Raw genomic sequence first — 14,994 nt, 5'->3', positions numbered from 1 at the left:
CTGGAAAGAAAGAAGGGAGATAGCCCATACAAAGAGGCGGGGGGAGATAGCCCGTACAAAGAGGCGGGGGAAGAATGGACCAAGAGCTGGTGGGTGAGAGGTGAATCCAGGTGAGGGTGACAGGCAGGTGGGACCTTATTTTTTCTGGAAAAAGAGAAAGCTTAGGATTGACCTGAAAGACGTCTCCAAAATTCTGTGAAGGTTTTATTTAGTGTTAATGTTTCAATCATTGTGGGGTTGGAACAAGAGGTCATCAACAGGGAAGTCTAAAACTAGAGGGCATAGGTTGAAGATGAGAGGGGCAAAATGTAAAGGGGACCTGAGGGGCAAGTTTTTCACGCAGAGGGTGGTGGGTACATGGAACGAGCTGCCAGAGGAAGTGGAAGGGCAGGTGCAACTACGTTGTTTAATTGACATTTGAACAGGTACATGGATAGGAAAGGTTTAGAGAGATATGGGCCAAATGCAGGAAAATCGGAATTGCAAATCGCAAAAAATTGCTGAGGGCTGTTAACACAGCCCAGTCCATCCCACAAACCACCCTCCCCTCCATTGACCCTGCCTACACTTCCCGCTGCCACGGGAAAGCAGGCAACATAATCAAAGACCCCACCCACCCCGAACATTCTCTCTTCTCCCCCCTTCCATCTGGCAGAAGGTACAAAAGCTTGAAAGCACGTACTGCCAGGCTCAAGGACAGCTCCTATCCTGCTGTTATAAGACACTTGATTGGACCTTTTATACACTAAAAGATGAACTCCTGATCTCCCAATCTACCTCATCGTGGCCCTTGCACTTTATTTGTCTGCCTGCACTGCACTTTCTCTGTAACTGTAACACTCTATCCTGCATTCTATTGTCCTTTTTACTACCTCAGCATACTGATGTACAGAATGATCTGCCCAGATGACACGCAAGCAAAAGCTTTTCACTGCATCTTGGTACATGTGACAATAATAAACCAATCTCTCAGGTAGGGAGCTTGGACGGCATGGACAAGTTGGGCCGAAGGGCCAGTCTCCATGCTATATAACTCTATGAGTCTACGACTCTAACATAACGCAGTCAAGAAACCAAATAGGAAATCCCTTGGAGAGGGAATTTGAGATAAAGACTGGCTGGTGTGGGAAAGTGGAGCAGAGGAAATGAGTAAGGTAAAGGAAGTCAGGAGGCAGCTGGGGTGGGCAGTGCAGGCCAGCATGTGCGGGATGGGCTGAATTACCTGTTTCCCGGCTCTCTGCGTTTCTATGGTTGAAACTACGAAGCTTTTATTGTGACCGGCTGTTGCCACAGCAACATGTACACATCTGGGTTGGCAGTTAAGTAACATTGGGATGTTGTCTACGCAACAACCCTTCACTGGGAGGCGGAGTAAAGAGTGAATTCCTGATTATCATGAAATACCATAATATTGCATATATATGTTGCTTCCGCCAGACCAACATGTGGGTCTTGTTTTGCAGCTTATTATAGCTTCTTTAATATTTGGAAGCTTTATCTGAATGTGTATGATTCCCTCCCATCCCATGCCACACAAACCAACGATGTACTGTTCCAAGGCTCCTGGCAGTGCTGTGTCCTCTCAGTGAGCTATTCTACCAAAGAGTGCATCATGGCCCTCTGTTTCCCTGGTTCCAGGAAATTCCCTCCATATGTTGCATTCTAAGAAATCATCCATCCAAGATTTACTTCTCTGCTCACATACAAACCTAGGTAGAACTATCAGACACTTGGTTTTAATAAGGTTGAGTCAACAGTGAAGAGGCAAATACAATGTTGGCATTCATTTCAAGAGGACTAGTATATAAAAGTAAGGATGTGCTACTGAGGCTTTACAAGGCTTTGGTCAGACCACATTTGGAGTATTGTGAGCAGTTTTGGGCCCTGTATCAAAAGAAGGATGTGCTGACCCTGGAAGGGTGCAGAGGAGGTTCACAAGAATGATCCCGGGAATGAAAGGCTTAACGTATGAGGAGCGTTTGATGTCTCTGGGCCTGTACTCACTGGAGTTCAGAAGGATGAGGGGGGATCTCATTGAAACCTACTGGATACTGAAAGACCTGGATAGAGTGGACGTGGAGAGGACGTTTCCATCAGTAGGGGAGTCTAGGATCTGAGGGCACAGCCTCAGAATAAAGGGACGTCCCTTTAGAACTGAGATGTGGAGGAATCTCTTCAGTGAATCTGTGGAATTCATTGCCACAGAGGGCGGTGGAGGCCAAGTCATTGGGTGTATTTAAGACAGAGATTGATAGGTTCTTGATTGGTAAGGGGGTCAAGGGTTATGGGAAGAATGGGGTTACAAAAAAATCAGCCATGATTGAATGGCAGAGCAGACTTGATGGGCTGAATGGCCCAATTCTGCTCCTATATCTTATGGTCGTATGGTCTAATATGGTATCTGTTGTGAAGCCTTCCTAACATTGCTGCCTCAGGTTGAATGAGCTTGGTGTCCTGCCCAATGGTTCCATTAACACATGACCTCTCCAACATGCAAACATCTCCCTCCACCTTAGCCTTCCTGCTGCTGCAACCCTTTTCCAGATCTCTTTCACCTCGAGACAGGACGACTCCAATTATTTTGCAGTACATGTCGCAAGAGGCAGCTTACGTTTACCTTACAAAAAAAACATTTTGCTAGGTAGTTGAGCCAGAGGTTACATTTATCAACCTACATAAAATCAGTGCAGCTGAAATATTTAAATGTATTTGCCATCTGCCTCACTCATTTTGATTTTAAACCATTTCCCTGTGTTGGTGCCTGTTTCAGTACTTCTGGTGGCAAATGGGACATTGTTTTGACTCTGCAGGAAGCAATAGGCCAAATATTGCATTGGGCAGCGTTAGTGTAAGACATTCATCTGAGGTGGCTGCAGCATGGTTTAGCAGAAGTTATTTTCAGTGAGGTAATCCATTTGGAGAAATATAGCTCCAATTAATTCCTTGCTCATATTTTTTTAAGCTGGGTAAATTCTAACCCCATTGGGTTATTGTGCAGTTCTGTGTGAACACATTTACCTGTGTAGGAAGACAGTTTGTGTCATATTCTTATAGTTCTTACTGTTGTACTTGCCAGGTCTTTAACTGTAGGTAAGTTGGGTGTCAACTTGCGAAGGTTCCTGCACTTTACCAACAGGCTTGTACAGGTTGTACAAAGAGTGCAAGGACACACACAGAAAGACACACATACATGCAAACATACACATATGCACACGCGTGCACACACACGAACACACACACACACATGCGGACACACAGACACATGCGCGCGCTCAGACGCAGACACAGACACAGACACACACACACACACACACACATATACAAATGTATGCACATGCATACATATCTGAGATCAAAACAAGGTACAGCATCCAACACAAAACAGAAGAAAAATCAATCACAAATTGTAATCTGCCCCACACTTGATTTGAAAGTGCCCCAAATTACAGGCTTTCTGTCTCAGGAGAGGATGATTAATACAATAGCAATCTCTAATTTTAAATCTGTGATTGGCAGATTTTTGTGATAAAGGAGTAAAGGATGCGGGAAGTATGGTTTTAGATTATAGACAAGCCATGAGCTCACCCGATGGCAGAAAATAGTCTTCTTATTTTCCTATACCTGCATATACCTATTTGAGTAATGAAAGATTACTCAAATCTTGAGTGAGAGGGCAAGCTGATAAAATATAATGCTATCTAGATCATAAGACCTCCCACAATAACCACAACAAAACACCACACATGACGGCCATTTGTTGGCAAGATGTAAGTACACCCTGGGTGTGCCAGCTGCGGGACAGTCCTTCTAACATCCAGCATCACCCCTGCTTTGAGGAAAGAAGCAAATGCACCTTCCCTGCGGTTTGGTGGTTAGATGTGCTGATAAGAGCCACGCTGAGCCATAGTAACTAGAACAACCTCTCCATCAATTTGGGTTGGCAGGGAAGCAGGAACACTGTACAGATGCAATAATTAAGCGGTTTTCCCAGACTACAGTCTGAAAAATGCTTTTGTGTGTGTGTGTGTGTGTGTGTGTGTGTGTGTGTGTGTGCGTGCATGTGTTTTGAGATGTGTGTGTGTGTGTGTGTGTTTTGAGATGTGTGTGTTTTGAGATGTGTGTGTATCCATTGAAATGCATATGTGTGTTGGGATCTGTGTGTGTGTTGGGATGTGTGTGTTTGCGTTTGGGTGTGCATTGGAATGTGTCTGCATGTGTTGGGATGTGTGTGTGTGTGTGTGTGTGTGTGTTTTAAGATGTGTGTGTATGCATTGGGATGAGTGTCTGTTGGGATGTGTGCATGCTGGGATGTGCATGTTTTGAGATGTGTGTGTGTGTGTGTGTGTTGGAATGTGTGTGTACTTTGAGATGTGCGTGTGTATGTTTTGCAATGTGTGCACAGGACAAAGGTGAGGACTGACTGTGACACGCTACATTGTCAGCCTAAATGGCAAACCCGGACCCACACGTGAGGAACGGCCTCTTTGTTGAGGAACTGGAAAACGAGCATTGTTCTCAGTGTTGAACCAGGAGAAAAGGGGTTGCGGGGATGGGGTGGTGGGAGCACAAAGAGGAAAACGGAGAGAATAATTAATAAAAGAACATGTTGCACTTTGTGTAAATCTAAAACCATATTTGCTTATCTCCAGAAACTGAAATTCTACAAGGAATGATATGGATCATATTAGACATTGCAGCATTCCACACACTGCCAGGAGTGTATGGGAACTGAATGAGCATTTACCCCTTTTTCAGAAGAACCCAACATCTAGCACAGGTTTGTGTGCTGATTAGCCAGGACTTAAGTTCAAAGTTCCCTGAGGGGCAGAGGCAAGTGTGAGTGTGGCAAGTGGGAGTTAATGCTCGACATATACACACAGGATTACAGTAGCAGCCTTGTAGCACAGCCCACGCTTATGTCTGGTCTGCCCTATTGAAAGCAGTGGGAGGTGACTAGCCTTTTAAAAAGGAAATCCCTTTTAAGATTAACAGAAGTTTGAGTCTGGCTATATAAGGTTTACTATCCTGCACTGGGAACTAGAGTTGCTTCGTTCAGTGTCTAATTCAGCAGTACAGCACAAGGTAAGGAGCATCTTCTTTTATTTCACAAAGTTCTACTCTCTGCTAGTAAATAAAATCAAAGTTGTTAAGTTGAGGGCTAGGTACTTGTACCCAGCTCTAACTTGATCGTAAATTAAACGCGCAGACCCTGTTGTTTGAAGGGGAGTTGATGTGACGCTCTGGGCAGAACTTGCGGGAGCAGAGCATCCCGTGAGTTGGATTCCCTGAACTGGGAATATTTTCTGTTTTTCACGTTGCTGTGAGCGGGAGCTGATGGCAGTGTGGCAGCGGACAGCAGGCGCTTGGGACTTTAGTGCGCACCAGTCTCCTTCATACCAATTGGTCACGTCCAGGATTGGGAAGAAAATGAAGACCTGCAGAGAGCAGGGTGTGGTGAATTAGATCCAGATTAGATACAGAAAGAGAAATAAAGTGAGGGAAAGCAAGATTAGATTAAGGGAGGAAAATTAAACGGAAAGTAGAAGGTAGCAAACAAGCATGAAATAGTCAAACGTCAGATAACTGCCCCACCCAGGAACAATATAACACCTGACTGAATGAGTTTAATTGTTTTCTTCTGTGCCACAGAGATTAAATGGCTTTACTTAGACGAGAATGTTGTCAATAAAAGCATCATTAAGTTAGGAAAAAAGTAACTGTAACTTCCAGCGTTGTGTGTAGTTTATGGTTCAACCCCTAAAGTGGTTCCTTGTCACTAATGGGAAAGTTGAGGGCTGGAGACATTTACATGAGCAGCATGAAGTGTCCGGCATCTTGTAAGGAATTGCTTGCCTGATCGTCGATCCCTGGGTCAGTCCTGTGAGGGAGAAGAGCGGGGAGTTAAGCTCATCCACTCTTCCAGTTGGCAGCTGTGCAGATGAGAACAATACTGGGAATTTGTCTGCTGCTGTGTGTGTGTGTGTGTGTGTGTGTGTGTGTGTGTGTGTGTGTGTGTGTGTGTGTGTGTGTGTGTGTGTGTGTGTGTATGGGTGTGGCTACTAATATGTGTGTTGGTGTGTGCGTGGATGTACGTGCGTGTGAGTGTGAGAGTGTGGGTGTTGGTGTGTCTGTGTATGTGCGCATGCGTGGGTGTGAGTTGGTGTGTGTGTGTGTGTAGATGTATGTGCTTGATGATGTGTTGGTGTGCGTTGGTGAGTCTGTGCGTGGATGTATATGTGTGTGTTGGTGTGCATGTGTACATGCGCATGCATGGGTCTGTGTTGGTGCGTGTGAGTCGTGGATCTGCGTGCATGTGTGTGTTGGTGTGTGATATGTGTGGGGGAGGATGGTGTGTGTGTGTGTGTGTTGGGCGGGTGTGTGTGTGTGTGTGTGTGTGGGGGGGGGTGTGTATGGGGTGTGTGTGTGCGTGTGTGTGTGCGTGTGTGTGTGCGTGTGTGTGTGCATGAGTGTGTGTGTGTGTGTGGGTGTGTGTGTGGGTGTGTATGTATCCATGTTTAAACCCAAGACTTCCTACCCCCTCCACTGTGATGAACCGAGGGAGGAGTCAGGAGGCTGACGCTGGTTGGGTACTCCCCACCCTCTGAGCTGTGGGGTGGGCTCGAGCTCCTGGCTTGGGTGAGGGCTCCTCGAGGCAGGGCGGACGGCTGAGGGAGGGGCTTGCACCAGCTGCCCCAATGCGTCCCATAGAAAGTCAGAGCCAATTCGGTCAGCCCTCAGGACCAAGGTCTGTGCCGCGGAGGATTAAGTGGCTTACTCACTGGTCTCGGTCCTGCTGACGTTGGTCAGACTCTGTCTGAGGAGACAAGAAGAGAGGGCATTCGCAGTGACCCGCACCACCCTCACCTTCTGCCCTGAAGTAAGTTTGCTGAGCAGTCAAGTTAATGGAACTTATAAAACCATCTCCGTGCATTTTAACCCAGTCCCAACTGAGGGAACTTTGCTTTACTGCTGTATCTAACCTGGAAGCCACCCCAAGAAAGTTTGAAGTTGTGCCAACCCCTTGAACCAGAGCCGTCCTTTTGCGAGGCTGGCAGAGACAGGAGGGAGCGAATGACCTTCCGTGCTGTCAGAGCAGAGATCCTGGCATGGCTTCAGACCCGCCACCCACCGAAAGTGGGTATAAATTACCCCGATACTTTCCGAGGGGGGGGGGGGAGCCGAGCACACACTAGAGGTGACTTTTGCAAACAGACCCACAAAACAGCCCAAAGGTAAATGGAGGTTTGTGGGTTTTGCAGGCTCCAGCTCGGTGAATAACTCACTGGACGGACATTGGGCACCCTGGTTCAGCCCAGGCACCACCCTGAGTGGTATTGCTGGTGACTTTAGACACTCAGAGAAATTTGGGCCCATATATTAACGTCCAGAGCCACATATGTCGCCCCAGTGCGAGCTACAGAGAGTGAAGCTAAAAGAGAATGAGGTTCATGCTCCTTATCAGAGAAATTATAAAGTATGAGAGGAATTAGATTAAAGAGGGGAAAATCTAAGGAAAAGATAAAAAAATGTACTGAGAAGAATAGGTGATTCAAATAGCTTAAGGAGTAGAATTGTTTAATATGTTTAGAACTAATGAGAGCAAATAGATGGAACGGTTTAAGTAAAAAAGACTTATTTTAAAAAGAAACAAAGTTATATATTTGTTTTTTTAAATAAGTCGCATTTATATGAGTAGATTTAAAAAAGAGGGAACGAGCTTGTGAAATAGGGAGAGATTTGAATAAGTACAGATGGTGATGAGCAAATTTAACGTGGTGTTTGAGGAGTTGGGATGTTAGTTATTGGGAAACAAGACAGACTAAAAACTAGGGAGAGATAAGGAATTCAGAGAAATGCATAGAAAGTGAAAGGATTAAAAGGACCCAAAAAATGTGTTCTAAAAGAAGTAAAATGACCCAAATGCAATTGGGTGGAATTTCTAAAAAAGGTAAGGATGCAGGTTTATATTTCCACAGTTCCAATCTGATTTAAAATAATCTTTCATTTTCAGCACGGGTTAATATTTGGAAACTCTGCCTGAAGTGTGGATAATGTGATGTATTCTAAGTGTCTTATACTTTATATATAAAAGGAGCAGAATTAAATAACATTAATTAAGTAATATTAATTCTCCTATTCATTTTCCCCAAGAAGTGTGAAGGGGAAAATCTACTTTTGCTGCGAGTTTATTTAGATTAATTCATGTTTTTTTTAAGAGCAATTGGTTCTATTCCAGGATTTTTGAAGTAGGGTGTGACTCTGTCTGTGTTTGGTAAGAAGTCTGCTCACTCTTTATCATGGAAATACTTTCAGCCCTTCACTAAGTTGTGGACTCAGGTGATCGGTGCAAAAATCTGTTTGACGTTCAGTTGTGAATAACAAGAGGCACCAAGCAGAAAAATGAGACAGAATTCTAAAACTAAATGTGATTTTCAAAGGGGGTTGGGTGAGGAGAGAGATGCCTGAATTTTATCCAAATTTTATCCAAATTTTCCAACGTATTTACAGATAATTAACAGAACACTCTGAGAGTTTTGACCCGCTGAAATGATTTTTTTTTAAAAAGATGGCTTGGATTTCTGCAGTGCCTTTCACAACCTTAATCTACCCTAATGTGAAACAGCAAACACTGTAATAATGACCATGAAATTTGCCGTCAGTAGCGTTTGTTTAATACACAATATAGGTTCGGCTATGTGCTGTACTACATTTGCAAAATTGGTTTCCATTGTAGAAAGAAATTTCCAAAGTAGAGCAAAATGCACAGTCATTAATAGATAGTATGTTAACCCTAAACATTAAGGACAAATTTGAGTGATTGAGAATAAGTATTGGCTATACTGTGGTGGCTCAACATACATATTCTGTGTGTGTGTGTGTGTGTCTGTGTGTGTGTGTCTGTGTGTGTGTGGGTGGTGTGTGTGCGTGTGTCTGTGTGCGTGTGTGCGTCTATGTGTGTGCCTTTGTATGTGTGTAATTTCACACAATGACACACCTTAAACCGTGAAAACCGAGATTAAATCAGCTCAGAATTCAGAACTCAAAATATGATTAAATTAAAAGAAAAATCACAACGAAAATGATTTTTTCCCTCATACATTATAGTCATTAAAATAATGAATTATTTTGGTGACAATGAATGAAAGGGCTCCAGCAACGTTTAATTAATGTTGATTAGTTTTGGGGTAAGCCATATAAACTGGGTAGATTGGTGAAATATAAACTGAATATTCAGGAATGTTTTGCAGTAATTATTTGAAAATATAGTTCATTGACTTTTAACTTTAAGCAACTTCAGTAGAAAACTTTACATTTGATTAGTTACAGTTCTTGCGCATTTTCCTCCATGAGTGAGACCTATTAATCACCTGTGGGGAAGCCATCTTAATCCAAAAACTAAACCAAGTGTGAGAGGAAATCCCTGAGTAACTCAGACTTAGACTCCCTGAACAAGTTAGGAAACTGAAAATTAATAGAACATTCCAACCACACAATGGGACAACTAAGGAGATCAGAAGTTTCAGAGAGAGTGAAAGAGGCATAAAATAATGAAGAAATCCCTCTACTAACAATGTGACTAAAATTACAATTCATTTCGAGTGTCACACAGCATCTTTCTTCCATATGTGGCAGAATTTTTTTCTCTCAGTAATATTTTTATTATATCGATTTCATATCGCAATGTAAAATGAAATTCTAATATCTTCTCCAAACTTTTCTTCTTGGCATTTGGTTGTTATTTTCTGCTTGCTGACTGTTTTTTTGCTAAGGCTTTCATTCTATGACTCAAACCCATGCCTCTTGTCAGAACTGGTGAAAACAGGGTGTGGGTCAGCCATGAGCGATTGCGTTTTATGAGCAAACTCCATTTGCAGGGCGCTGCTTGGTAGTCCCCACAAAAACAAGAATTAACTCCTGGGCAGGACCACTGTACTTTCTCTGTAAGAAGGCGATGGTTCAGGAAGATTCTGATGAGTGGTAAAGCTCCACCTCAGCAGGATGGGCGCAAAGTTCTTGGGTGTGTCCGTCGCAAACGGATTTGTATTTTTTGGATCAACGTGAAAATAATGATCAGGGTAGCTGAATTTCACTAACTCCCACTTTTAAAAGGTTATAAATATCCAACTGCCGATTGCCATCTGATGCACGCTGTCCTTGGGTAACAAACAGGTTTCATCCTTAGATCCATTTTTTCCGTGTTGGAAAATATGCAAAAATCACTCGATACGTTAACCATACCTCCTCTGTATTGTAATGATTGGCATCAAAACCATGTAAGACTGATAAGAAAGAACAATTACTAAAAGTGGAGAGAGAGAACAGGTTCAGGAACAGCTACTTCCCTTCAACCATTTGGTTCTTGAACCAACCAGGACAACCCTAATCATTACAGTTCAACAACACTATGACAACTTTAATCACTTTGTATTAAAATGGAGTTTCCTTTTTGTTTTAATTGTGTTCTTTCTTATAAAAATTGTGTTTAATTTATGTTTTTCTTGTGAATGTTGCTTATCTGATGTTTGGTGCTTGTGATGATGCTGCAAGTAAGTTTTTCATTGCACCTGTGCATACGTGTACTTGTGCATATGATAATAAGCTTGACTCTGTGAGGAAACTAGCTCTGTAGGAATGAATGTGTGCGCATACATAAGACTTTTGAATTTAATAATATTAAGGCAACTTGTCCCCATGTAGGTGTGTCTATTAGTTGGGTGTTTGTAACCCGGGGACCCAAGGCAGTCTGATGATGGTAACTGGAGGTCTTATTTGGCTCTAAAGTTTAAAGGAATTGGCATCATTGCAATGGGACCATCGGCTTTGTTATGAGAAGGTTGGTGTAGACAGGGAGATTGGAGGGTACACATCCTGCAAGGTATTCCAACTAGACGTTAAGAGGTACACATTGTGTATCCATATCCTCACAGCCATTGATAGTCAATCCAATGAAATAAAAAGAATACAAATGTTCATTTTTGGGAACCAGGTCCTCAGCTTTTGAAAGATCCATTGATTTCCCCCTCTGAAGTTTACGTGGGATCTACAGCACAGACCATTCAACATAGCAGCTCTTTATATTCCATCACATGCATTGATAGCATCTGGATGAGCATCCAGAAGCCTGGATTATTGATTCAGAAATATGATGTTGAATCCCACCACAGGAGCTGGAGAGCTTAAATATGAATTAATGTGGAAATTTGTAAAAAAAAAGTCCTGGTCACAGTAATGTTGACCATGAAGCTACCAGACTGTCAAAATAACCCATTCCTATGTGGATGGAAATCTACTGTGTTTACCCAGTCTGGCTTATTGGTGACTCCACATGCACCAATGAGGTTGATTCTTAACTGCTGTCAGAAGTGGATCAATAAGGCACTCAATGCTGAGGGAAATAATAATGGACAATAAGTGTATTACCTTGGCCAGTGATGTCCACTCGATGTAAATAAACCAGCGTTACGTTTTATTAATTTATTCCTCGCACAGATATGTAGCTTCATTTAAGCTTCCGCTTAAATTCGTCTGTGCTATTGTCTCAACTGTTGCCGGTGTCGGCTATGTTAACAGTGTTATGCAAGTACAAGTTGTTGTTGTTCAGCTGCCCGTTCTCATAGCACTCTCTGGGAGAACTAATCACAGAATTTCCAGTTGGATTTGTTGGCGACCACCTGAGGTAGACGGCCTCTATTTCGGGGCTCTTCCACACTTCCATCTCTGCCCTAGCATTCCAAACACCATCATCTGCAAAGCCCCCTTTCAGTTCCTCTCACACCTTTAAAGAAGGGTGCCCCAACATATTGAGTCTGGAAAATCTTCTGATGCAATGAAAATTTTGTGAGTTTTGTTTCTTCAGAAGTTGTTGAACACTTGTAGGAAAGTTGTATTTATTTGTCAGTGATGTCTCAACTGGGAATCGTGGTTTGCAGCCCCGCCATAGAAAATCCTCTCCATACAGGGATTGGGCTCGAGGATAGCTCTCAATAAATCAGGAATGTTTTGAAGCTTTTTTTTGGCAGATGTAATAGAGAGACTGGGAGCTTCCTTTAGCAGCTGTGGAAATATATAATACAATCACATTCATGGTCAAAATTGCACGTTGGGTTACTGACCTTGCGTTAAGAAGTCTCGAAGCACTTCACACACAATTTATTACATTAATTAAGGTGGCTTATGCAAAATTCCACTTGTGGGATCTTGCAGTGTGCAAAAAAGCAGCAAGACCTCTTGCTGGCATTTTGTACACTGCAAGATCCCACCAGTAGTAGTGTGGTGCCTGGGCAGTGAAGCTGTTTTTGGGATGTTGGTTGAGGAAGGAGTGTTGGCCAGGACACTGGAAGTTCGTCTCACTCTTGCTCAGGGGGTTGCACCTCCTTACACGAAGGTGTTGCTATCTGCTCGGTGCAGTACAGCACCGGAACAGGCCACGATGTTGTGCTGAACTAATTAAATTAGTAATAAATTCCCAACCTAACTAATCCCTTCTGCCTGCACATGGTCCATATCCCTCCATTCTAGGCATACTCATGTGCCTATCTAAGAGCCTCTTAAACACCTCTATCGTATCTGTCTCCACCACCACCCCTGGCAGCGCATTCCAGGCACCCACCACTCTCATAGTTCATAACAATGGAAGGTTATTGGAGTCCTAGAGTCATACAGCACAGAACTAGGTCCTTTGATTCAGTGAGTCCACACCGACCCACTTACTCTAATCCCACACATCCCATTTTGTTCTCCGCACAGTTCCATTAACTCCTCCCACCTCAGATTGTACCACCCACTAAATTTGGGTCAATTTACAGCGGCTAATTTACCTGCCAACCAGTGCGACTTTGGGATCTGGAAGGAAACCAGAGCACCCAGGGGAAACCCACGTGGTCACAAGGAGAACACACATTTGAACATGCACCCGAGGTCAGGATTGAACCTGGGTCTCTGGTGCTGTGAGGCAGCGGCCCTCCCAGCTGCACCATTATTAAATTACTGTGTAAATTCTCAATGGATTTGACTGGCTATAAGATGCGTGGCTGTTTTCCCTAGAAGGGAAGATGTAAAGTCAGGTTCTCAGTAAAGTATAAAGGGAAAACCATTTAGAGTATGGATGTGACTCTTTGGAATTCCCTGTCTCTAAAGCCCATGGATACTCAACTACTGTGTGTCTTTAAGACTGAGGTCAATAGAGTTTGGGGATCAGAGTGGGACGGGGAGTTGAGGGAGGGGATAGACCACAGTTCTAATAAATGACAGGAAAGGCTCAAGGGGTGTTGTGGACTTCTCCCTACCCCTATTACCTTGTCCATCTGCATAATGAAAGTGTTTCAATCAAACATTTTTAACAAGTTAAAAGTTTAGATTGGACATTGAATCATAGAGTCATAGAGCCATACAGCACGGAAACAGGCCCTTCCGTCCAACTCATCCAGACTGACGCATCGCCTACATGAGCTAGTCCCGTTTGCCTGCGTTTGGCCCATATCCCTCTAAACCTTTCCCATCCACGTACCTGTCCAAGTGTCCCTTAAACGTCATTGGATTGCAGAAGGTTTTCAACATGGAAGGAGGCCACTTGGTCCATTGCCCATACTGCTCAATATAAAACTGTCCAGTCTGATCCCATCTCCCAGCCCTGGGTCAGTGGTGCTGCAGGTCATGGCTCTTCAAGTACAGATCTAAATGTAAAGAGGGTTTCTGCCTCCACCACCCTTTCTGACAGCGAGTTCCACACTCTTACCACCTTCTGGGTAAAAGTATTTTGCCTCATCTGTCCTCTTACCCTTCGACCAACTACTTTAAATGCATGCCCCCTGGTTTTTGACTCCTCTGCTAAGAGAAATGGGCCCTCTCTATATATCTTATGCTCATAATGTTATAACCTCAATAACATCTCTTTTGGGTCTCCTCTGTTCCAAAGAAAATATCCCGACTTATCCGATCTTTCTTCACGGCTAAAATTAGGAAAATCCTCAAATCTCCTCGGCATCAACCCCAGTGCTTTCACATTTTTCCTGACCAGAACTGTTCACAGTACTCAATCTGTGGTTTAACTAATGTTGAACACAGTCCCAGCCAAACTTCCCTGCAAACATTATGAATAATAAAAGGTAGGATGCCATACGTATGTTAACCACCACAGAGATTGGTCCTGCTGCCTGAAGGCTCTGTGAGCGTGCACTCCAAGGTCCCTCTGTTCCACCACACTACACAATACCCTTCTACTGTATATATTCTGTACTCACTTGTAACCCAGCAGACCTGTTATCCAAACGCATATAAGCAAGAACACAAAAGCTGACATGACATTGTCCTTTGGATTAGTTCTCCCACACACTGTCGGTTCCACTGACATATAATACCAAAGAACTTACAACGTCGTACCTTATACTAAGGGCATGACAATCAGCTAATGCAATTATACCTGTTTTGTGCAGCTGTCCATATCCAACTTCATCTATTGATTTCTTTTGTATATAATTAATTTCAGGGCAAGAAATTTGCTCTTTACAAATTAAATCTGGTGCTGTACCAACTATGAAGCCTCTGGAGCCACAGGTAGATTAGACTGACGGCTATAAATATTGTGGGTTTTAAGACGTATGAGTCCCTGCACCTTACAAGCTCCACCTGAAGTTTCTGGTAGGTCTCCCAGATACCTGCTCCTCTATGCTTTGAATTCTTTATTTGTTGCTTGCTGGTTTTATGAAGGGTTCAGTCTATTAGGTGAGAGCTGTGCTGTGATAATGGTGGAAATGTCCTTGCTTCTGAAGAGATCATTGATCCAAGTCTCTCTCCACAGGCAGGAGTACATTATCTTGACTGGTTCTGCAGTGCAGTGGTGAGGGAGTGCAGCACAGTCAGAGATGCCATACTTTGCACAAGGTCTTATCCAGCTATCCCAACTGGATGCAAAATAATCCCACAGCATAGAGCAGGGGAATGCTTTTGCTTTCTTGGTTAACATTTAACTTCTAATCTCTGCTGCCACAAACAGGG

General features: G+C 43.4%; 1 long non-coding RNA gene across 1 annotated transcript in view; it reads left to right on the top strand.

The window, feature by feature from the left end:
• Positions 1–5,010: 5,010 nt before the first annotated feature.
• Positions 5,011–14,994, top strand: part of LOC127584854 (uncharacterized) — a 76,219-nt gene continuing 66,235 nt past the window's right edge. The window contains exon 1 of the long non-coding RNA XR_007958442.1: positions 5,011–5,082. This is a non-coding gene — a long non-coding RNA (uncharacterized LOC127584854). The remainder of the gene's footprint in view (positions 5,083–14,994) is intronic.

Source organism: Pristis pectinata, chromosome 31 (genome assembly GCF_009764475.1).
Source record: "Pristis pectinata isolate sPriPec2 chromosome 31, sPriPec2.1.pri, whole genome shotgun sequence".
Taxonomy (NCBI): domain Eukaryota; kingdom Metazoa; phylum Chordata; class Chondrichthyes; order Rhinopristiformes; family Pristidae; genus Pristis; species Pristis pectinata.
Note: the sequence above shows the minus strand (reverse complement) of the source record. Positions and strands in the feature narration are given on the sequence as shown.